At 46.9% G+C, this 22423-nt stretch overlaps 1 protein-coding gene and 1 pseudogene across 1 annotated transcript in view; both read right to left on the bottom strand.

Annotated features, from left to right (window-relative positions):
• Window positions 1–22423, bottom strand: part of Myo1e (myosin IE) — a 170717-nt gene that overhangs the window by 126629 nt on the left and 21665 nt on the right. The gene's annotated exons all lie outside the window — the stretch shown is intronic.
• LOC134474758 (adiponectin receptor protein 1-like) overlaps window positions 1–22423 on the bottom strand; it is a 43753-nt pseudogene continuing 21330 nt past the window's right edge.

Raw genomic sequence — 22423 nt, forward strand, 5'->3', positions numbered from 1 at the left:
GGCCACTGGAACTACTTGGGAGGCAGAGAGGAACAAGACAGGTCCTTCACCTGCCCTCACAAAGCTTGCTGTCCACGAGGCAGACAGACAAGCCATCAAGCAGTTCCAATACTTTGACATGAGCCTCATATGCTAAGATACACCTTTCTCTCTCTCCTTCCCAGAAAAAATAAAAACAAAAACAAAAACAAAACTGACAACAGGTGATAGCTGATAACTAAGAATCTAACTGGACGTGAGTGTGGATGTCCTGCAAGATGCTCAAGGCGAATTCTGCATTCGCCCTCACTAAGGTAAACCCAGCAGGGGAAATGACATGAGAAAACAGGGGTGCTGCCTAAAGACCAGCCACTCAGGAGGCTGAGGCAGAGTCCAGGCTGGCCACACAACTCTGCAAAACCTTGTGTAGAAAGAACAGGAAACAGAGAGACTTCCAGAAAGAGGGTAAGAGGCTGGGGCATAGCTGCAGGAGCCCCTGGATCCCATCCCTTGTACCACAAAACACAAAGCAGAAACAAAGCAACACAGGGCGGGTGCATGGTGAACACACCATGACGACACGGGCAGTTTCCTGGCCCTAAAAACAGCACGGCCTGCCTGGGGCCTCCGTCTGACCCCTGGAGGGGTGGAGTGGATGGAGTCCCTGTTTGCCAAGCTCTGGACAGAATGGGGCACAGAGTCGGGAGAGAAACAGAGCCTGGCCGTTTCTGCAGGCAACAAAAGATGAGCAGTGAAGAGACGCTGTGGAGGGGGAGCAAGAGGCCAGAGCCCCTCAGTGCTGACTTGATCAATCTTTGTGACTGGATGAGGCCAGTGCTGTTATTATTATTCCCGCGGCACGGGTGGGGAAAACCCACACAGAGAGATTCTCCAATCTGCCCTAGTCACAGAGCCCAAATTCAAATGCACCCAAGCCAGGCCATAATGCAGGCAGGAAGAAGAGTTCAGATTCATCTCAGCAGGAAATGAGGAGCCGCTGAAGATCTTTAACCGAGATACTGTGGCATTAGGGATGTGACTTCATAAATTCATGTGGGCACCACCTGTAAAATGAGCTGGAACAGACCCAGGAGATAATTGGCACTGAGTGAGTGCCCTGGGCATAGCCACAGAGCTCCAGAGACTACTTCCTGATCCTACATCATCTAGCAATCACCAGGAAGCAGAAGACACGAGGTGCTTGTTGTCCTGGCTCGGGCTTAAGAGCTCCTAACCCAAAATGCCAGGGCTCAGAGCTGTCTCAGTGTTCCAGATCCTTGAATTTGGACGTTTTTCAGATTTTGGAATATTGGCATATGCACTGTAAGATATCTCAGTGAAGGACCCTCAGTCCACACCTTGTGCGTGTGCCCGAAGGTAATTTCATACAATATTTTTAGTGCACCTGAGTTTTCACTGCGAGCGCCACATGGGGTCAGGCGTGGCGTTTTCACACGTGGGGAGTCTTGTGGGTGCTCGTGAAGTCTCAGATTTTGGAGCTCCCATTTTCTGGCTGGGGTGCTCAGGGCAATGTGGGAGTTGGGCCTCAGGATGGTTTCCGTGTCCTTTCCACCCCTTCCTATATGCGATGGGTTTAGAACCTGAACCGGGCAGATGACCGCTACTGTCTCAGCTTCCCCCACTGCGCTGTCCTGGAAAGGCTAAGGGACAGGAAATGAGAGAGCCGAGTTTCATCATTGTGAAAATGAGGCAGTCGCAATCAGAGGATGGGATGAATGGAACTTTGTAACCAAACACAGAAATCACGTGGAAGACTGAAATTCCCCAAGACTATGTCAGGGCTTCTGAAGTATGGGACCTGAGGACAAGTATGGCCATTTACAGAAATTAGGAAGTTAGGGTTCCTTCTCAGAGGAAAAATTACACAGAAGAACATCCATGCAGCTGGTCGTTAGAGAAATGTAAGGTAAAACAACACTGAGATTCCATCTGACCCCAAACGGAAGGCTGCCATCAAGAAATCAAACAATAATATCAAGAAATCAAACAATAACGAACACTGGGGAGAGGGAGCCTTTGCATATTGTCAGTAGGAATGGAAACCAGTATAACCACTATGGAGATTCTGCAAAAAACTAAAAATAGAAATTCCATTCAACCCAACTAGTCCCCACTAGGTAGCTTTCTGAAAGAGTTAAGGACATTACACCACTGTGAGGCATGCACACCCATGACTACAGGAGCACAATTCACAAGAAGCAGCCTACATGTGCACCAATAGGTAAGTAAGCAAAGTGTGGCGTTTGTACACAGTGCGGCACTACTCTGCCGTAAGGATAGAACTGAGTCATTGATGGGAAAACCACACACCTTGAGACCATAAATAAACACACACGAGCTTAAATATGGCACAGTTTCTCTTACATGAGAGCTGTGTTATGCACGTGAACCAGCTCCCCATGAGGAATATAACTGTTACGTATTGCAAGCATGTACTACTACTAATAATAATGGTAATAAAAATGAAATTAGGCAGCTAAAAAGGAGGAAGCTGTTTTTGTTAGTTGGCTTTGGGGTAAGGAGGTAACTAAGCAGCCGCCGGGAGTTACTTAAGAACACTGGTGCTCCTAGAGTGTTTCCTGCCTGCCCACCGTGGTCCATCCAGCAGTGAAGTTCACTCTCACAAATCCCTATGAGATGCAGGGCAGCAGTGGGCCCCACTTAGAGAAGGGGACAGTGAGGAAGGTGCCCAGGCTGACCCACTGAGTGGACTGCACAGCTGAGCTGGAAGCCAGGTCTCTCCAACCTCCTGCCACTCTCCTCCGGTCATCTTGGATCTCAGAGAAGAGCGAGATTTGCTAACGGGTGCGAAAGACCGGTACAGCGCGGTCATTCTGCAGACATGGAACCAGCCTGCCAGACAGAAAGTGTCACAAAAAAATCAAACATGGAGCTCAAACATGGAGTTTCTCTGGTGAAACACTGTTATGGCTGATACATTATGTCAACTTGAGAAGTTTAGAAATTTAATTAAGAAACTCAACAGGGAGGTAGGATCCTTAGTTTGTAAACATCCTCAGCCAGTGCAAGAGGAGAGCACAAGCAGTGTGAGTGCTACACCTGCCCTGGGGGTTGTGTGTAAGGGGGTGGCCTGCTTATAATATAAGGGAGGAAAAGAGGCTTGTTCTCCCCATTTTGCTCTGGCTGCTGCCTTGAAGTGTTGCCCCTGTACCGTGCCACCCTGCCTTGGAGCCAGCTGATTACAAACTGAAACCTCCACAAACTGAGCTAAATAAATCTTTCCTGTCTTCATTTTGGTTGTCAAGTATTTTGTCCCAGCAACAAGAGAAAAGTAACCGAGACAAACATGTTTATTCCAATTTCAAAATAAACTAAATGGATTATATAATAGTCTTTTTAAAAATCAAAATAAATGGAGGGGGGCTGGGGATGTGGCTCAGTGGTAGAGATCTTGCCTTGTATGCACAAGACCCTGGGTTTGATCCCCAGCATCACAAAAACAAAACAAAAAACAAATGACAAATGTGTCAAGTGAACAGATATGATGACTGCCATGATGTGATCATTAGCATTGTATCCCTATATTAAATGCCATGAATATCTACTTTGTGTCGATTAAAAATAAATATATTTTTGGGGGCCGGGGATTTGGCTCAGCAGCATAAGTGCCTGTCGGGCGAGAGCTAGGTGGTGAGTTTGATCCCCAGTACCAAAAAAAGAAACAAACAACTAATGTATTAAAATAAATATACTTTAAAAATAAACAAATAAATGGGAGGGGAAGGGAACGTAAAACGGGGCGTGATACACACCTACCAACTCCTCACAATGAAGGTGATTATTATATACTACAAACAGGGGCTTGTAAGAAATTTTAAAAATTAAAAATATTAAAAGAAATGGAGTAGCCCTGATATTTCTAAACACTGTAGCCGCTCTACAACAGGAAGACTCCTTGGTTAGATAACGCACTCTTCCTCACCAGAAGTATTTGGGAATAATGTCAGAGATTATCAGAGGGATCTCAGGACAGGGGAAAACTACAACCTAAAACCACTGAGGATGGCTGTCTCCCAACGGAAGACCCGGCCTGCCTCCTCCCTTCTCGGCTCCCTTCTCACCTTCTGTTTTGTTAGCACATGTCTGTGGTCCACAATGATCACCTGCATCGTGGAGATGTGTGCTGGGACGTAACAAGTCTTAATTCCTCTTTGTTGTTGTCGTTCCCTTTCGTTCCAGCCTTTCTGCCCTCCCCCCTTAGAGAAATCTGTTTCCATTTTGCCCTCTGACTTTTCCCCCCTTAAGTCCCTTTCCCTTCCTTCCCTCCCTCTCCCTTCCCCACCTCTTCCTCTCTTCCCATGTGAAAACATTCTTCCCACTTCCTGGTATCTGAGCTCCCTTTGACTCCTTACTTATACTTCCGATTTCTCACACAGGAGATGTTACAAGCTGTGTCTGATTTATTTCATGTAAGATGATGGTCTGGAAGTGATCCACTTACCCAAAAACACCTCAAATTTGTCCTTAAATACCACACTTCCTTTATCCCCTCATGCAGACAGGCACATAGGCCGTTTCTAAGATTCAGCTGCTGCTACAAACGCAGTGTGCACCCCAAGAAAAGACGTCTTTTATGCCACTTTTACAAGAGAAAAAACTGTCACAGGGAAGTTTGTTTATACCTACAAATGGCCTTGATAACTCTGACCTTCTGAGCTATTTTTCAATTTTGAAAAGTGAAGTTAAATGAAAAAGAAAGCAAGCAACCCACACCGTTTTTAGATTCAAAAGCCCAAATGTTTTTCAGCTAACAGTTCACATGATTTGAGTGTTTCGTCGAGTGTTTCTGAAGCTTGAAGTGCTTACCTGGCCTGGGTAAGAAGGAAACCAGAGAGAGCCAGGATAGGCTGAAAAGAAATTATCCTGCTTACCTCGCTGTTTTAAAACCGTAGGTACCTCTGTCAGATGGAAAGTGAAATCAAATCAAGTCAGGACCCAGATTTTATTGATTTCAAAAAGCACATTTTTGTTTTTATTTTTCTTGCATGTAACGTATCTTAAATCAGAATCTATCTTTCGATTGATAGAATGTCTTTAGTTAACAGTATTTTGCCTTTTTAAAAGTGTATTAAGAAATGGTGCCTTTTGCTGGGTACAGTGGCACATGCTTATAATCCCAGCACTCAGGAGACTGAGGCAGGAGGATCTCTGTCAGCCTGAACTACATAGCAAGATCCTGTCTCCAAACACCCTCCTCAAAAAAGTGCATTTTACTGTGATGCATTTACAGCTCCTAGACAAACAACAAATCTCAGTCTCTAAAACAAACCAAAACAAGTCTCAGTTTTGATGAATTACCGTAAAGTCTGGGCTTGACAGCAAAGAAACCGTTTCAAGGAGGAAATTCACATCTAGCCTGAAACTGAGGATGGCAGGAGAGCAGTGCGCTTGGGACAAAGGGTACAGCCAGAGCAGTGTCAGGTGGCCCAGAGGAGTACCTGCGATACTGTCACCTCCGGCTCCCACCAAGCTTGCAGGTTCTGGGGTTCCGTGGAGCTGGAGCTGCTGGACCCCTCCCGTGTACCCAGAGTGACTTCTCCCCGAGGGGCCCCACAGGCTGTCGGAGGCAGGAACGGCCACCAAGGGCAGTGTCCGAGGTTCAGGGTCTACGCTGGGCAGCAGCAGCCTTTCCACCTGGGTTCAGCACCCCAGGGCAGGGCAGTGCCCCCACCATGAACACAGACCATAAACATCGGAGACCAGAGCAGGAGACGCGGAGTGAACACAAGGAGGAGTAAGTAACTGTTAGAAACCCACAGGTAACAGCACACACTATTCTGGGTCCGTAAATACGACAGGGTAGGTGTCAGCGAGGTCCTTAGACACAAGTTATTTTGAGTGGGGGAAAAAAAAGATCCTAAAATCTCAGGGATGCAATGAGAAAAGGGGAGCCCCCGTGCCTGTCAACTTTGTAGGGAACCTGGCGCAAAGCCCTTCACTGTAGCTGCTCCCGGATTGCGGCTGTCTTGGGGGACAGACAAGTGTGAGGGGAATTGGAGATGCCAACTACCAACCAGGTCAGGTAAGAAGGTGGTGCGCGGGATGTTTGGAGGTGCTGCTGGACACAGCTTCTCCAAGTTCAAGGCAAAATTCTTCTCCCCAGAGCCAGCACAGGGGAGCGGGCTGTGTCTGCCTGTGCCCATGCCCACCCTGGCCAGTGAGCACCCAACAGGACTCAGAGTGACCATTCCCATGGGAGCCCAAGGCTTCCAGATGGTAGAGGACCCCAGGAGTGAGACGCAGGGAGCATTCTAAAGAAGTTAAAAACACTCCTTAAGGCCTTCTTTCAGCTAGGAAGTGACGCAGGCATTAAGAAAAGTCCAGATTATCTCAGTCCTGAGTAATTTCCTATTTATAAAACTTAAAAGAGTTGCTTTTATTTTTGGCATCCTAAAGCTTTAAAAAAAATGGGTTTTCGGCTAAGGAACTATCTTCTTGTCAACAAGATTTACCAACTTAAACTAACTAGATTTCTCCTGTTCTCCGGAGGAGAGCAGCTCTCCGAGTGACACAGCCAGGGATTTCTGTGGAAATAAATTCCTGTAAAGTCCCCATCAGCAGGCAGTGAGATCAGCCAACCTGCACCTGTCTCCACTGCAAATTCAAGATCTTTCTGGAGTTCAACAGCATGGTCCAGGAACACAGTTTCCAAAAGCAAGCAGCAAAGGTGGGGGTGGGGGGCGGCGGCAGAGGCTCCAGCTCCTGGGGGTGCCACGTCCAGGACTAAGCACGTTAACAGCGCTTTTCCATGAACGTATGCTGGTATATTTAAGCGAATGCAGCATTTTGTCTTCTTAGAATTAAAATTAAGCCACCATTCCCTCCTTCCATTGGCCCAGGCCAGGGAGGGGAAACTGCTGCGCTTCCCACCCTTGGAAGCTGGCGCCCGCCTTCCCGGCACCCGTAGCGGCCTTGCGTGAGCTCGGGCAAGTCTCGCGCTCGCAATATCTGGTCTCCGCGATCTCAGTGTCCAGTGGCGTCCATGGCTGGAACCTTCCGGCTCCGACCTCCAGGGCCCACGAGCAGGAGCAGGACCTCCAACCTGCTCAGCATGGGAGCATCAAAACTCCGGTGCAAATTTCCGAATAATGTAAGAAGGGAAGTCAACACACCAAAATCTAACCAAACCCAAATGTTCCCCATCTATTTAGGCACACTTTATTATCAGGTGCTTAGATTAGAAAAGAAAGAGAGCAAGGAAAAACCCCAGAGAACTATATATTTCTCTTAACATACAAATAATTCTCACTTCCTCTGGAAAGAGGCACAGAAGAATTAGTGGGGTGGTCAGCTGAACCCACCTTTCAGGTCAAAACCACGAGCTATTTTCCAGTGTCACAAACAGATGATAACTGCTGAGTTTTAAATAATGCACTGAGCCCAAATGACTCCCACACAACAGGTTTACATTACATGATTATATCACTCTATTTTTGTGTATGGACCTTCCTTTTGTGTTAAAATATGCATTGCTACTTCTATATTTTATAGCTGTGCTCTAATTAAAGATGATGTAATTGCTACACAAATCCTTCCCTTGTCAATAGAGTAGAAAGGTCACTGGGTAACAACTGAAAAGCTACAGGTACGAAGGAAGTAGCTCAGTGACACAGAATGTATGAGACCCTGAGTTCAATCCCAGGCACTATTAAACACACACACACACACACACACACACACACACACAAATCCACAGTGGCACACTCCTGTAATCCCAGCACTCAAGACAGAAGCAGGAGGGTCCCTGTGAGGCCAGCCTGAATTGCTGCATAGTGAAATCCTGTCTCAAAAAGACCAAAAAAAAAAAAAAAAAAAAGTCCAGTCTTTCATTGGCTAAATAGCCAAGACCATCCTGACCACCTCCCTGATGTATACAAAAAGGTTTTGTAAAACCTTTCAGGTTTTGTAACACCAATCAGGAAATTACTGCATACTAAATTTCAGGTACAGCTTCATACACCCTAGGAACTGAAACTTGGGTGGAGCTTCCTATGTGGGATCTCAGTAGGAATAGAGTCAAAGTGACACCATCTCCCTTTCCCAGGAAAGTGGTGTGCTGCTTGGTTCTTTCACACTGAGTGCAAAACCCCACACAAAGACTCCAATCTGAACCTTCCACCTGCACCCATGCCGCCCACTCCCATGTGTGCATCATCCGGGTACCTTTTGTCAGCCCTGCTAAGGAATGAACCCTGGACTCCATGTGCTCTACCACTGAGCTACACTCTCACCATATTCCTGATTTTTAAAAGGCATTTTGTCAGGCCAGGGGTGTAGCTCAGTGGTAGAGCACTTGCCTAGCATATGAGAGGCCCTGGGTTCCATCCCCAGCACCTCAAATGAACTAAAAAATCTTTAAGTGAAAAGGCACCTTGTAATATTCCAGGAAATCTTGCCCTAAATATTCCCTTCTATGCTGATACACAGTAAACATTGTGCAAATATTTGCATGGGGTTACTTTACAAACAGCACTGCCATGTGGAGCAGCTAGAGGGCAAGGGTGGAGGTGGGGACCAGTTAGGAACACCCCATGCCATCCTGGACCACACTTGCCATTGCTGGTCACCAGATTAGAGTGGCAGCAGCAGCAGAACTGAGAGAAGCTGTCAGATTTGAGGTATCTTTGCAAGCAGAAGTGACAGGACATGGCAGTGGGAGCAAGGAGGGGAGCGAAGTCAAGGGAATTCCTAATTCGACCCAGCAGGCAGGCACAGCGCCAAGTGACAGGTGCCAGCGGAGGGTGAAAAAGTCTCCCCCTGCACAGTCCCTGGGCAGTAAAAGGCCTTGCAAGACTTGGCCTCTGCTCAGACTGAAGGCAGGAGGCAGGAGCAGAGCAGTGCACGGGGGAAGTGGCCTCCTGCCTCGTCCTGTGCCACTCCCAGAGTGTGGATGGCAAGAGAGATTCTTCAGGAGACCAGAACGACACCCAAATGTCAGCAAATTCATTTTACCACCTCAGCAAACCCCGGATGCAGTGGTGGTGGTGGTGGAGTTGTGGGCTGGAGAGTAGGGGATTAGGGCGTGGTGGTGGTGATAAACTCTCCACTTCATGTGACATGAAGTTGGAGGAAGACCAGTAATGGAAACTTACACATCACCAGCTATTCAGGTATGAAGCAGACACTCTGATCAAGGCAAAGAGGATATCCAGCCACTGTGACAAACCCACTAGCAGTGTGTGCCCTGGGCAGAGGATTTCACATACTGAGATGTCTGTAGTGAGCTTCAGGTGAAGCATTTAGGCTATGAAAACATTCAAGGAACTGGAGGGTGAAATAGGTGATGAAGTGACTTCTATTCAGATCCTAGGGCAACCCCAGGCTGAGATGCATCACCCACTTCAAATCTGTGAGCTGGGCTTTCTCCTCCCAGCTTAGAGATGAGGAAATTCCTGTGAGAGAAACAGAGAGAGAGAGAGAAAAAGAGACAGAGAGAAAGAGGCAGAAAGAGAGAGAGCAACTCTGCATATGGCTAACCAGGACAGGATCAGAATGTGAGCTCAGCACTGTCAGCTAATCAAAGACTGCTGTCACCACAGAAGGTAAGGAGCTCGCAGGAGAACCTGAGACTAAGCACAATGAGGACAAATAATCAGTTAATAACAGCTGCAGGCACGGGAATGGTCCCCCACCATGGGAACCTGCATTCTAGGGACTGAGGTGTCACGCTTAGGTCTGCATGCTGCACTCTGGCATCTTTAAGCAGCACCAATGTGGTCCTGCTCTAACCTCTGTCCAACACGGAATTCAGCCAGGAAGGGCGTGCAGCCAGGGCCAGACAGCCCAGAATCTCCAAGGCCAGTCTGGTTCATCAGACACTCAACAGCAACTCGCTGTCCGCTCGGGTGGAGACCGTGGATCTGGGCCTCAGGACATCTGGACTGGCTCCAAACCAAAGCGATCTAGACCTCTGTTCACAAGGGCCGCGGGAACACTTGTAAGGGTATTCCAGGACCTCTGAAATCAGAGGAGATGGAAAAGCCCACCCAAACTTTCCCACAAGGTAGTGCTGCTTCCAGGTTCCTGGCATCATATGACTTGGGATGGGAACTGCCAGCTGTCAGACGCTGAGCAGTCCAACTTCCTGTCTGTAACCACTGCTTTTTTGATTCTTTCTTAAGGTCTTTAAAAGAACAAACCACAGCTATTCTCACTTCCCAGAAGCCTCTGCTGATCGCAGTGTGAGATCAGATCCCCTCGACAGGGGGACAGGGCGGACTGGTATTTCAAACATGCAGTTCTGGGATGCAGATTAATAATTTACCAGTGACTCGGCAACAAACACTGCTGTGGTGGGGGATTAACATGGTGGGGGATAACGAGCCTCACTTTTAAATGGGAAGACAGTCAAGATCCCGCAGTACTCATATAGCAACATGGCTGTCTCAGAATTCAATATTTATTAATGCTGATGGTTCGTTCTTTAAGCATTAATCATTCCCAGCTTCAATAGACTGCTTGAGCATAAAGTTCACTTTATTCTGCATGTGGATTTCTGTACTTTCTGCCCAGATAAATTAATACGTATTCCAAAGTCTGGGGCCGCGGTCAATGAAACCACAGCAAATTCCTAAGCAGTAACAGATATTCCACACGGCTCGAAATGGCTGAAAGAGAAGCTTTTTAAGGTTAAGAATCAAAGTGCCAGAATTGAAGATCTTAAAAATCAAGCCGCCAGGGCTTCTCAAAGTACCTGATGTTGACTTCTAGGATCATTTAAGGTAAACTTGCCTCTCCTACTCCTTTCTTGTTCTAGCTCCAACCCAATTTTCAGCTCTAAGAAAGGTCCATCCCATATTTCCCTGAAAATAAGACCTAGCCGGAAAATCATGAGCCTTGAAAACTAGCAGTCAGAAACATCAGCCCCATCAGCCCATCCTCGCCTTAACTGCCGTCACCATTCTCTTGCTTGGTGGCTGCTCAGTGGCAGGTGTATCAAGGGCAGCTGATTGTAGCTGGCATTTTTTATCTCAGGTTTTCAAGTACATGACTCTTTTCCAGCTAGGTCTTATTTTGTGAGGAAAGAAGCAGTAGCTGGCATTAGGTTAGTGGTATTAATTCAAGTTGATGGTGAAATGTAAATATAAACAACAGACTAAGCATATAGAACGATTACTTTGAAAAGTAAATACCCACAAATATTCCTAAAGTCTGGTCCTAGGCTTTTGCCTAATCCAGTCTGTAGATGCACCATGTAGGGAAGTCTTGGAAAATGTCATGCTGCAGTCTTTTGTAGGTAAACTTGGCAAACTATTTTAAAAATTCTTGAATCCTTGATCCAACTTGAATGGTTTATAATAGCATTCCCCATCCCATTTCAAATCATAAGCACATCTCTCTCACCTTTATGAAAACACTGCAGAACAAAGGCCAGGAGACCCTTTGGCCCTTGGGTCCAATCCGGCTCTGTGCTTGTTTTGGTAAAGGTCTGTAAAGTTTTCCTGAAACACAGTCAGGCTGGTTCATTTCTACACGGGACCGCACATGACTTCATTCATGGAGTGGCAGAGGACTGCTGTGGGAATCCACAGAGCCTAAAATACTGCCTCCCCCTTTTCAGAGGTTTGCTGAACTAACGGAGGCAAACTAACTGAGGAGGATCCCACAAGGAGTAAGAGCAGGCTCCACCAGTCCACAGTTGGGTCACACATTGGGGAAGCAGGACAAAGAGACTGTGCATCAAATCACGACCCACCTACATTAGAGGAACCCACTTCTGAACTAAGGAAAGAGGAGCACTGACGTGTGTGATCAGAGGGCAGCGACACCTCAGACCAAGCAACTGCCCCCATGTTAGGGCGAAATGGAAGAGAAGAATGCTATATACAAATGGTAAGAAAAAGACACAACAGACTTCTGTCTATAAATTGCAATCGATTTGACTGGCAGCACCAGCTACAGACTTCCCTTTCTTTGGAGACAGGATCTCACTACGTAGTTCAAGCTGGCCTTGCATTCAGAGCAATGCTGCTACCCCAGGCTCTCAAGGGCTGGAATCATAGGCATGTGCCACCACACCTAACTCCAGACTTTTAAAATGTGGAATTATTATTACAGATACATCACTCCCACACCCCCAAATCATTGCGCCACGAGTAATTAGTCCAAATTACCCATGCCAGATATGGTATGCATACCTGTAATCCCAGCACTTGGGAGGCTGAGGCAGGAGGATTGCCACAAGTCTGAGGCCAGCCTGAGCTACCTAGAGAGACCCTGTCTAAAAAACACCAAGTTACCAATGCTGCAGGTGCCTTCACAACCTAAATTTTACTTAGGTTGACATCTCTTAAAATAAAATAAAAATGTAAATAACCCAGACAGAGCCGTAGGTCATTTTTACCTTGATGAAAATTAGCAGATTGCTCTTTTCTTTATACATAGCTAGCTCTGGATCTACGATTCTGTAATTTCACAGCCTGGTCTGGCCACTTGTCAATTCTTTTATCATTGCAGGGTATGGGTGATAGTCAAAGGCATAAAAGGAAGCATAAAATTACATTTGAAAGTAAGGATAAGGTAGGGCTAGTTCAAGTAGAACGAAGCCCCAAAGCTTCCTTCTTGGCTGAGAATCTAGGTACTAGCTGAGAACTGACCTCCGAGTATAAATTAAATTTCAAAGCAAAAGCACCCTGCAATCTTACAGCACCCTCCCACACCCCTGTGAGAGGAAACAGATGAGAGTAGACATTATCCAATTGGCAGGAAGGAACTGTTCTCAGACAGGTTAAATCGTCTGCTCAGTCACGGGAAACAGAGCTCAAAGCCTCCCCTTAGTCGCTGCCTCTGTTGGAACCCACCGTGCGGGGCAGGGGTTCCTACAGGCAGGAACACAGCCAAACCAGTGGAAATGAGTTCCGGGCTTTTCTATGGCTCTTCCAAACACATTTACCTTCTCAAAATTAAAAGTAAATATTTTGGAACTATAGCTCGCAATTAGATGGGAAAGGGTAAGCAAACAGAGCTAAGCCGTACATTATTTGGGAGTCACTGGGGAGACACGGTTTCCTGGAAAGTAACACCTACCCTAAGCCCTAGCTGGTCATTAGCACAGCTCTGGCCAGTGTCACCAGAAGCTGACACCTTGCTCTTGTCTTGCTGGGTGGCAGATCAGGCAAAGTGACTGGCAACGGCATTTTTGGTTTCAGTGTTCAAGGCTGATTATTTTTGGGGAACCATGGTTACATGCCTCCCCTTTACAAGCAGAGTATTGTTGCCACCAGCACCCAGCTGTCCAGCGGGAGGATTCCCTGTCCTGTAAATCCACACAGAACACCATTCACCGGTCCAAAGCTGAGCCCACAGATGCTACACTTTTCCGTCAGATAGGGCAGAGCTGTCTGCCACCGCTGGACACAGGAGACTCTGGAACGGGCTCTGCTGCTCTCCAGGGATGCAGCTGGTTTCACTGTCAAGATGGGTCCCTGCTGCTTCCTGATTGCAGGTTTCTTCCTACCCTGCTGCCCTGCCCCTCCCTGTACCCCTCAACCATATCATTCTCCTCATGAAGACTGAGCGTGGTTGTTTCCCTGGAATGACCATACCTAGCCTCCTTCCGTGCTGCGTGGTAAACCTGATCTAAGGCCAATCCACTAAAAATGCTACCTTCCTTCTAACTCCAAGTTCTACAGCCAATTCCACATCCTGCTTTTCCAGTCTGCTCCAGCTACCCACTTGACTCACTGGGTGCCTCCTACTTTAGCCCGTCCTCGGTCCTCGGTCCTCGGTCCTCCTGCACACACCTGAATCTCCTGCTCACAACCTCTCTCCGCCCTACCGCACCACCAGGACCCACTCCCACCAGGCGTGTGCTGCTCCAAGCCCTCTCCCCTTGACACCTGCTCCCTCCTGCCTGGATGTCAGCCCCCAACTTTCCTCCACCTTCATTCCTGTAGTAGTTACACTTGAAAGTTCAGCCCCAAGCGTGAATTCAACAAATTCCTCTGAGCGCCCACCAAATATTGAATCCATACTTTGGAGTCAGTGTGCCCTGCTGAAAAGCACGACCATCTTTTCTTTCTGAATGGTGCCCCTGGAATGGCATGCCACATGCACATGTGTGACACACATCTGACTTCTTGACTGAACAGACCAACTAGGAAAAGGCTGGTGGTGGGTGCAAAAGAGACCTAACAAACATCTGGCCCTCTGACGTTTCTTTGAGTTTATAGGAAATCATAGTTTTCAGGCACTTGGGATTATCTTCCAATTATTCCAAAATATTACACTTTTTTGAGGGGAGGGGATGATGCTAAGCTATATCCCCAGCCTGTTTTCCTTGTTGTTATTTTGGTTTTTTTTTTTTTTTTTATTTTGAGACAGTCTCACTATGCTGTTAAGTTGCCTGGACTAGGCTCTAACTTGTGATTCTCCTGCCTCAGCCTCCCAAACTGCCAGGATTACCAGTATCTCACAGACACGAACCACCACACCTGGCTATGATAATCCTCCATTCTCTCGTACCATTGGTGAACTGGTCAACAGGTAACCTTCCTGAAAGCCAGTGTGGTTCTGTCAGTCAGAGCACACATCCTTGAAACCAGCACCTTTGCTTCAGGGAATATGCCCAACAGGAACAGGAGCCCGAGGGTTTAACCCACATGAGAATAATCCAAACGTCCCCCAGTACTGAGCATCTCCAAGCCACAGCAAACAGCGGCATGCAGGAGACAAAACAGTGGAGACCCAGCAGGACACATAGGGCTGGGATGGAGAAAGGACACCTGCATTCCCTCCACCAAATCACAGCCCAGCCCACACCAAAGCCGGCGCGTGGCAGGATTTTCCACCTTTGCCCTTCACATCTCACCAGTGAGGGCCAGGCCGGAGCTCAGGGTTGAAGCACTTGGCCTCCGTGCATGAGCTTCTGCTCCGATCTGAGCACCGCAGGAAATCAAAATGCTGCACATGTTCACCTAGGGCGACTGGTCACGAGAATGGCTCACTTTCACAGCTGTTCCTTGTGGCCCTTTTCCTGCTTAATTTTGTATTCACTTATTTAATTAACCAATAATTACTGAACACACCAAGAGGCTGCTCTATGCGAGGTGTGCACTGAGCCCCAGAGAACCCAGAAGCAAGTCACAGAAGACACCTAATCCACCTAGGCATTCAGGTTTGGGGAAAAAGTGGGGAGGGAACAGAGCTCCTGCCTCCCTGGCTTGGCTGCTGGCTTTTCTGTGCTCCCTCTGGCTCATTTTTAGGATGGACGGTGCAGTTTCAGCTGGGAACCAGCAGCCTCAGGCTCAAGGCAGCTCTCAGCCCTGCTCTTCCACACAAGACTGTTTCCCATGATTCCTGGGGTGGCGACAGGAAAACTCTTGGGGACCATCCTTTCCCACAAGGGTGGTCGAACCTCCCCTTGCTGGCAACCCTGTGGAGACACAGCCGCTGGCCCAGAGCAGAATCAGACGACAGACACAGGACGGCCACCACCTCTAGCCAAAGCTCCATTCTCCCTGAGATGATGACAAAAGTCACTGAGCGAGGGCTTCAGTGGGCGCTCGTCACAGTGATGCATTCTGTGGTCCAGGCTGGCAGTGGGCAAAGGACCAGGGAATCTGAGAAGCTTCCCAGCTCCTTCCTATCAACCACTGATGGTGGAACTCTGGGAGCTGAAGCAGGAAGACTGCAAGTTCAACTCCAACCCCGGCAATTAAGCAAAGCTCTGTCTCAAAATAAAAAATGAAAAGGATTGGGGACATTGAGCAATTTTATAGACTTTGGGAGACGCTGTCTCAGAAATTAAAATATGAAAAGGGCTGGGGAATGTCACTCAGTGTGAAGACCCGGGGTTTGACCACACACCAAAAGAGAAAAAAGAAAAGTAACACAAAGACTACACGGAAGAAAGCATTCGCACCACAGCAGGTCAAACTATACAGAGAAAAGCAAGGACTCTCTGGCGGTATGTGAACCTGCTTAGACTAATCTTTATTCAGCCCTGCCCAGGACGTGGCTAGCTTTATCTCAGGATCACGATGATGATTATTATTAGTGCTGGGGAATGAATCTAGGGCCTCGTGCATTGCACACAGGAGCTCCACCACTGAGCTTCTTCCAGCCCTGTATCAATGTTAACGTTAAACAGAGTGTAACCTTGATGCTAAAATTAAAGAAGAAACAGAATCAGACCCAGCCCATCTTGGTGGGCCCATGCTTTCTTCTCAGGGCGCAGTCACAGGTGGGCCACGCTCAGGGAGTTTGCTGAGCGCTCTGGAATGTCTCCCTGAAGCTCACAGTGAGTGGGGGCTGCCGGACACCCCAAGAAGCAGGCTGTGCGGTTCTGAGAGCAGCAAGTGACAGCAAGGAGTTACATCCGCAGAGCATGGTTTTCACGTTAGCGAGTCTGAGCTGAATATGAGGAATAATAAAGTCACGTGGTCCTGCATCCTGAGCACAAGCACAGGATGGTCAGGGCTGCGCACAGAAGAGCCTGACCAGGAGCCAGGAGGAGCATGGGTTTCAGCTGCGCTGCACCTCAGGGCCCAGGACGGCAGGGCTGAGTAGCCTGCTCTCTTTTCCCACAGACCTGGGCAGGCTCCGAGGGCGTGGGGCAGCAGGCTTCTCAAACCACCGAAAGCCAAGCCAAAACAGAACCCAGGAAACCCCAAATCTGCTTCACGCTCATTTACCTCTTTAAATTTAGATGTCAGAATGCACTGATGTCTTACCTTTCTTTGAGTCTATGTAGTTTCCATAGTTTTTCTTTTGCTTGTTTGATTTTTTTGAGGCAGGGCCTTACTCTGTAGTTTAAAAGAGCCTTGAAGGCACTAACGTAGTGCTGGCTGGATTTAAAGTCACAGCAACCCTCTACCTCGTCCGTCCTTCCGGGTGCTGGGATTACAGGTGAGCGTCACCACCCTGGCTACGCCTATATGATTTAAAGGTTTTGAATTTGAATTTTAGACATGTGTTGGACCATCTTGAAAGTTCTCTGGTATCTCCAGTGACGGACACAGCACACCCTAATGACCTGTATCTTTAAAATAAATGTGTTTGTGTAGTTTAAAGCCACTAAATTACTTATAGTTTACAAAAAACTTCCAGATACTTTATTCTATGTGATCCTTAAAACAACCCAAGAAGGTCATTTATCATTGTGAATATTTCCACTTTACAGATGTGAAAACTAAGGGAACTGATTTAAGATTGCAAGAGCCAAGATTCAAACCAGGACTCCCTGCTAGGAATTTTCTTTTCTTTCTCTCTTTTTTTTTCTTTAAGACAAGGTCTCACTATGTAACTCATGGTGGACTTGAACTCACTGTGTAACCCAGGCTGGCCTTGAACGCATGGCAACCCTTCTGCCTCAGCCTCCCAAGCACTAAGATTACAAGTATGTGTCACCACATTAAATCTAACCAAACTGAATTTATAAGAACTTCTTTCACGCTTGGCAGGAAATGGAGCTTTAACCTATGGTATCAGACTTAAAAAAAAACATTAAACTACCATAGTCTAAAAGATCTTGCTCATAAAGTTCTTACAGGAAACGTAAAGCCCAAGCTCAGAAACGTCTTCACGTAAGTAATAAGGTCAATCACTTAAACACAACTCCCAGAACACCACCCTACCCCCAGTGTGGCTAATCTGGTTAAACTAAGCCCCTTTTTTTCCTCCTACTCCACTGAGAAACGTCACCCAAGGGGGTAAATTAATCAAAGCAAATCCTTCTGAGGGAAGGAAGCCCTGTGGTATCTGCACAGTCAGTTACTACGAGTAATTGAAGCAAACTGCATAGTGAGGCAAAGCAGAATTATTTAAATCTGAGAAAGAAAGAAAAAAAGATGCATCAATGGCTTAGGAATTCAGTAGCCTCTTCTACTCACAAGTGAATTTCTCTGATCAGTCACGGGGAGTTTTTTGTTTTTTTTTTTTTTTTTTTTTAGGTTAGCCACGTAAACTAGGTCAGGGCTGAAATTTTCCTTTTGCTTCAAAGAGGAGCTGAAATGGTTTAAGTAGCACACAGCACATTCCTGACTCCCAGATCTGTGCCTGGCAAACTGTCAGAGATTTTCAACCTCCCAGATGATGAGAGAGGTACGGGGCTGAATGACAGAGAGAGAAAATTGGTTCCTCTGTGGTCCCCCTAACTTGCTGCACGAAGCACTGAGACAACAGTCCTGCCACCCAGCTCATGTCCCCAGCCCCCCCATCCAAGGATGTTTCCGAGGACGCTTCGGGCCTCCCCACCTCTGGATTCTGCAGCACTTCCCAAGTCCCCTGACTGCTTTGGGCAAACAATTAGGATGCAAAAGAACCAAATGCCTGGGTGAAACACCAAAGCTTTCATCAATATCTAAAACTAGACATTTAAACAGTAAGGTCAGCACCTAGGAAGAAACTGCCCAGGGCATTGATTTCATTATCTTGGGGGACCTTGGTAACCTGCAGTGGAGGCTTCCATGCTTTTTGCTTCTCCTGCCATAGCCAAGGTCCTTCCAGGGTCTCTCTCCCCCGGTGGTCCCAATGAACGCTGTGGAATTCATGGGGCTTGGACGAAGGCTTTCGGTGTAATGAGAGATGCTTCCCTGGCCTGGTTCTCTAACCAAATGTCTGGCTGACTTATGGTTCCCAAGTGCAGACAGAAATATAAGATAACTTGGTTACTCAAGGTGGAAAATCTTGGCACTGCAGAGCAGGACTTCCAAGACCACTCACCAGCGTTGGAGGGGCCCAGCTCTGCTGCCTGCTTCCTGTGGCCCCCGACCCCTAAGCACACTTCCAGAGCCTCTGGGTGCCTCTCCTACATAGCTTTAATTCTAATTCACCTGTATCTTTCTCCTAAGTGGACTATCCTGCCACTGTGTTCCTTCTCCTTCCTATGGCGAGCTTCCAGTTTGCTTTGGTGTAAAGATTCCCTCCTAGAGAGCATGACTACTGGTAGAGAGCACAACCCCTGCAGAATCAAAATAGGTACACTACACGTCAACAATCAAGTAGAAATCACAGACGTGTGAGGAGACATGCACCTGAATTTCCAAAGTCTCTTGCACAAAGGAAAAAGAGGTCGCTGTGGTGTCCTCCAAAGTAAGGGAGGTGCCAAATAGCAGCATGCAAAGCAAGTACCAGCCTTTGGGAGCCCAGGAAGCACTAAAGGCTGAAAAAGAAGAGGAGTTTTGCTCACCTTTGTATCTTCAGTTCACTGAAGAATCAATGAATCTCTCTCTCCTGTCTGTCCGTCTGTCCGTTCATCCATCTCTCTCTCTCTCTCATCCTTTCACAATACTAGGACCTGCATCCAGTGCCTTCACACTGAACTACATCTCCAGTTCTTTTTAAATTTTTTTATTTTGACACATGGTCTTTCTAAATCATTGAGTTGCCCATGCTGAGCTCAGATTTACAATCCTGCCTCAGCCTCCCAGAGTGCTGGGATTTTAGACCTAGGCCACCATGCCAGGCTTTATCAAAGGACTTCTCTAGCAAGAATTTTCTAACATCCAGACTGACAATTAAATTAAGAGAGACAAATTTTTCACATAAATTTTCTCCCTGGAGTTTGTTTCCATGATGCACTGCGATCGTGTTGTATTTTCCCTAGACAGCCTTTTCTAAGGGATATTAGAACGAGAAGGAAATTGTCCAAATTGGAAAAAGACTTGGGGTGGTTCATTGAGTTTTTTCCATGCATAATATCAATAACAATAACATCAGAGGACTTTTTTACAATCATCTTTTGCAAATAATTGCCTTTTCTAAGGTGGTCCTGCCTCTTACTTTCTTTTCTCCTCATTTATTTACATATTTTGAGTTAAAATTAAAACTAACTTAATTTCTGCTTTGTTAGATAAAATCAGGACATATTTAAGAAATGTCTTAAATAAAGATAACATTCAGATTCAACAAACATAAGCAGCCATAAAAAGTAGCAATTTATAAGCAAGAATATTCAACAGACACTAACAGAGCAAGAACTCAAGCCAGCATGTTAGTTTTAAAAACTCAACTTGCTTATTTTCATATTAATGCAAAAAGTGCAAAATAGTTTTTAGTAATTTACTTAGAAAGAAAAAAATGTCTAAAATGCCTAAAATTTATGGAAAAAAACCCTATCAAGAATAAAGCAAGGGCCAGGGATTTAGCTCAGCAGCACAAATGCCTGCCTGGCAAGTGCAAAGGCATGAGTTGATCCCTGCCAGGTACCAAAATAAACAAATAAACAAAAATAAAAAACAGGTTTGACCAATTAAATAGCTAGAGAAGCTGTCTCTCCTGCAGGGTTCAGCCTTTATTTAGAAGCTGCAATGCATCAAACACGTTTGGGGGCACTGATGGTTCTTTCCTTACAATAATCAAGCAGTGGAACACAGAAAGGTTCATCAGCAAGGCAACTGAAGAATTTAAATTTGAAGAAAACATAAGAAAAGTGCAGAATGTTGTGAAGGAAAAATAGCATTAAAAAAGATTAGCAGCGAGGTGTGGTGGTGCACACCTGTAATCCCAGTACTTAGGAGGCTGAGACGGGAGAATCCCTGTGAGTGTGAGGCCAGCTGGGGTACACAGTGAATTTGGGGCCTGAACTACATAGTGAAAACCTGTCTGAAAACAAACACACAAAAAGCAAAAACAAAACATTAGCCTCAAAGTGACACACCCCCATAGTTCAAGCTACTTGGGAGGCTGAAGCAGGAGGGTCTGAAGGTTGAGGCTAGCACAGGTACTTTAGCAAGACCTTGCCTCAAAAATAAGAATTTTTTTTTCCAGAGCATTTGTCCCGCATGAGTAGTGCTCCAGCTTCGATCCCTACCACCTAAGAAAAGTAACACTAAGATGGCCTGACTGATGGTGCACATCAGACGTCCAGTGGAGACAGCTGAATCTCCTGCCGAGGTGAATGCGAGATTACGGGGCATCCATCTGGAGTCCACACCAGGACACCTGCCCTTTCCCCGAGGGTGCTGCTCCGATCCCACGGAACCGAGAAACGTGCTTCCGAGACCTGGGCTCGCCTGATGCCGTGGCTGAGGGCCGGGCCAGAGGGCACCAACCACCTGAAATCTCCAGTTCTCCTGCGTCACCCCTTTCAGTATTTTTTCATTGAGGTTTATTAACCTTGTAGAAAAAAAAAAAAAATTCAGCGTTTCTTTCCCCTTTTCTTTGCTCTGAAAATGTAGGCTGAAAGCAGGGTCAGTCTCTGACTGGTGTTAGGAACTCACCAGTGAAACCATCTTGACCCCGAAGTTCCTCCTCCAGTACAGAACCCAAGATCCCTCCTAAAATTCCCCTCCCGGGGCTCCTGGCGCAGCAGGTCTCCAGTGGCATCGTGCCCTCTCTGTGTACCTCCTGGTGATGACAAACAGGGCCTCACTTTCACGTACAGATTTTTTCCCCTTAAGACAGACACTGTTTTCCTAACAATTTCCCATTTTCTAAAGAAGCCAAAATTAAAAAAAAAAAAAAGTGGATGTCCACTGGCTGCAGAACATGATGGGAAATGTCTCAGTGACGAAGGAATCTGCTATTTTGGGGATTCGGACACTCCCTTTCCTGGTAGCGTAACTCACTCTCCATCCCATAGCTTGTCAGAACCCAGCGAGTTAAATGCGCCTCTTTAACTTTGGTTCTCACCCTAAATCAGGACTACCTCGCTACTCCTGTGTTCCTGTGAATCAAGAGATTAAGGAGAGGGGGAGCTGTAGAGAGACAGGAGCCAGGGATGGGGCTCCCTTAACCTCTCCCGGGCCTCGCTGGGGAAAGGCTGGGTATCAGTCTGTCAGTGCTAGAAACGGGTGGCATGCTCACCACTTTCTAGGCTCCGCAAGGTGCTCTGTGTGTGATTCAAGGTTTCAGTATGTGTCTTAGGCACTTTTCTCTCAATGCTGAGACAAAATACCCAATGCCCAGGCCGGGGGTTTGGCTCAGCAGCATAAGCACCTGCCTGGCAAGTGGAAGGTCGAGAGTTCGACCCAGTACCAAAAAACAAAAACCCCAATGCCCAGTATTAAGGAAGGAAAGGTTTATTCTGGAGGTTTCGGTCCATAAGCAGCTGGCCCATGGCAGAGTGGCATGGACAGCAGTGACAGTGCAAGGCGGCACAAGACAGCAAAAGCAGCCAGAGCAAAACTGGGGCAGGGGCACGGGGCAGAGTAAGCAAGCTGCCCGGCCTTGGGCCGGTACAGAGCTCATACCGTCTCTGAGCACTCCTCTTGCACAGGCCTGGGATGTCCACAAAGTGAGGACCCTGGCCCCTGCTAGGTCACTTCCTTAAACTTCTAAACTTCTCATGCTGACACAATGAATAACATCCTAGAGCAGTAAGGGGTGTCCTCTGTACAGCAGTGCAGAGTTACTTAGTTAAGCCTTTTAGACTTCTCAAGTTAACACAATGTATCAACCATTATAATATGTTTCTAGATTTAGAGTTACTTTACAGGGGCAGATGGTAGACACTTGTAAT

The sequence above is a fragment of the Cavia porcellus genome, unplaced genomic scaffold (assembly GCF_034190915.1).
Source record: "Cavia porcellus strain 051 isolate PalLab524CR breed Dunkin Hartley unplaced genomic scaffold, mCavPor4.1 scaffold_38, whole genome shotgun sequence".
NCBI classification, from domain to species: domain Eukaryota; kingdom Metazoa; phylum Chordata; class Mammalia; order Rodentia; family Caviidae; genus Cavia; species Cavia porcellus.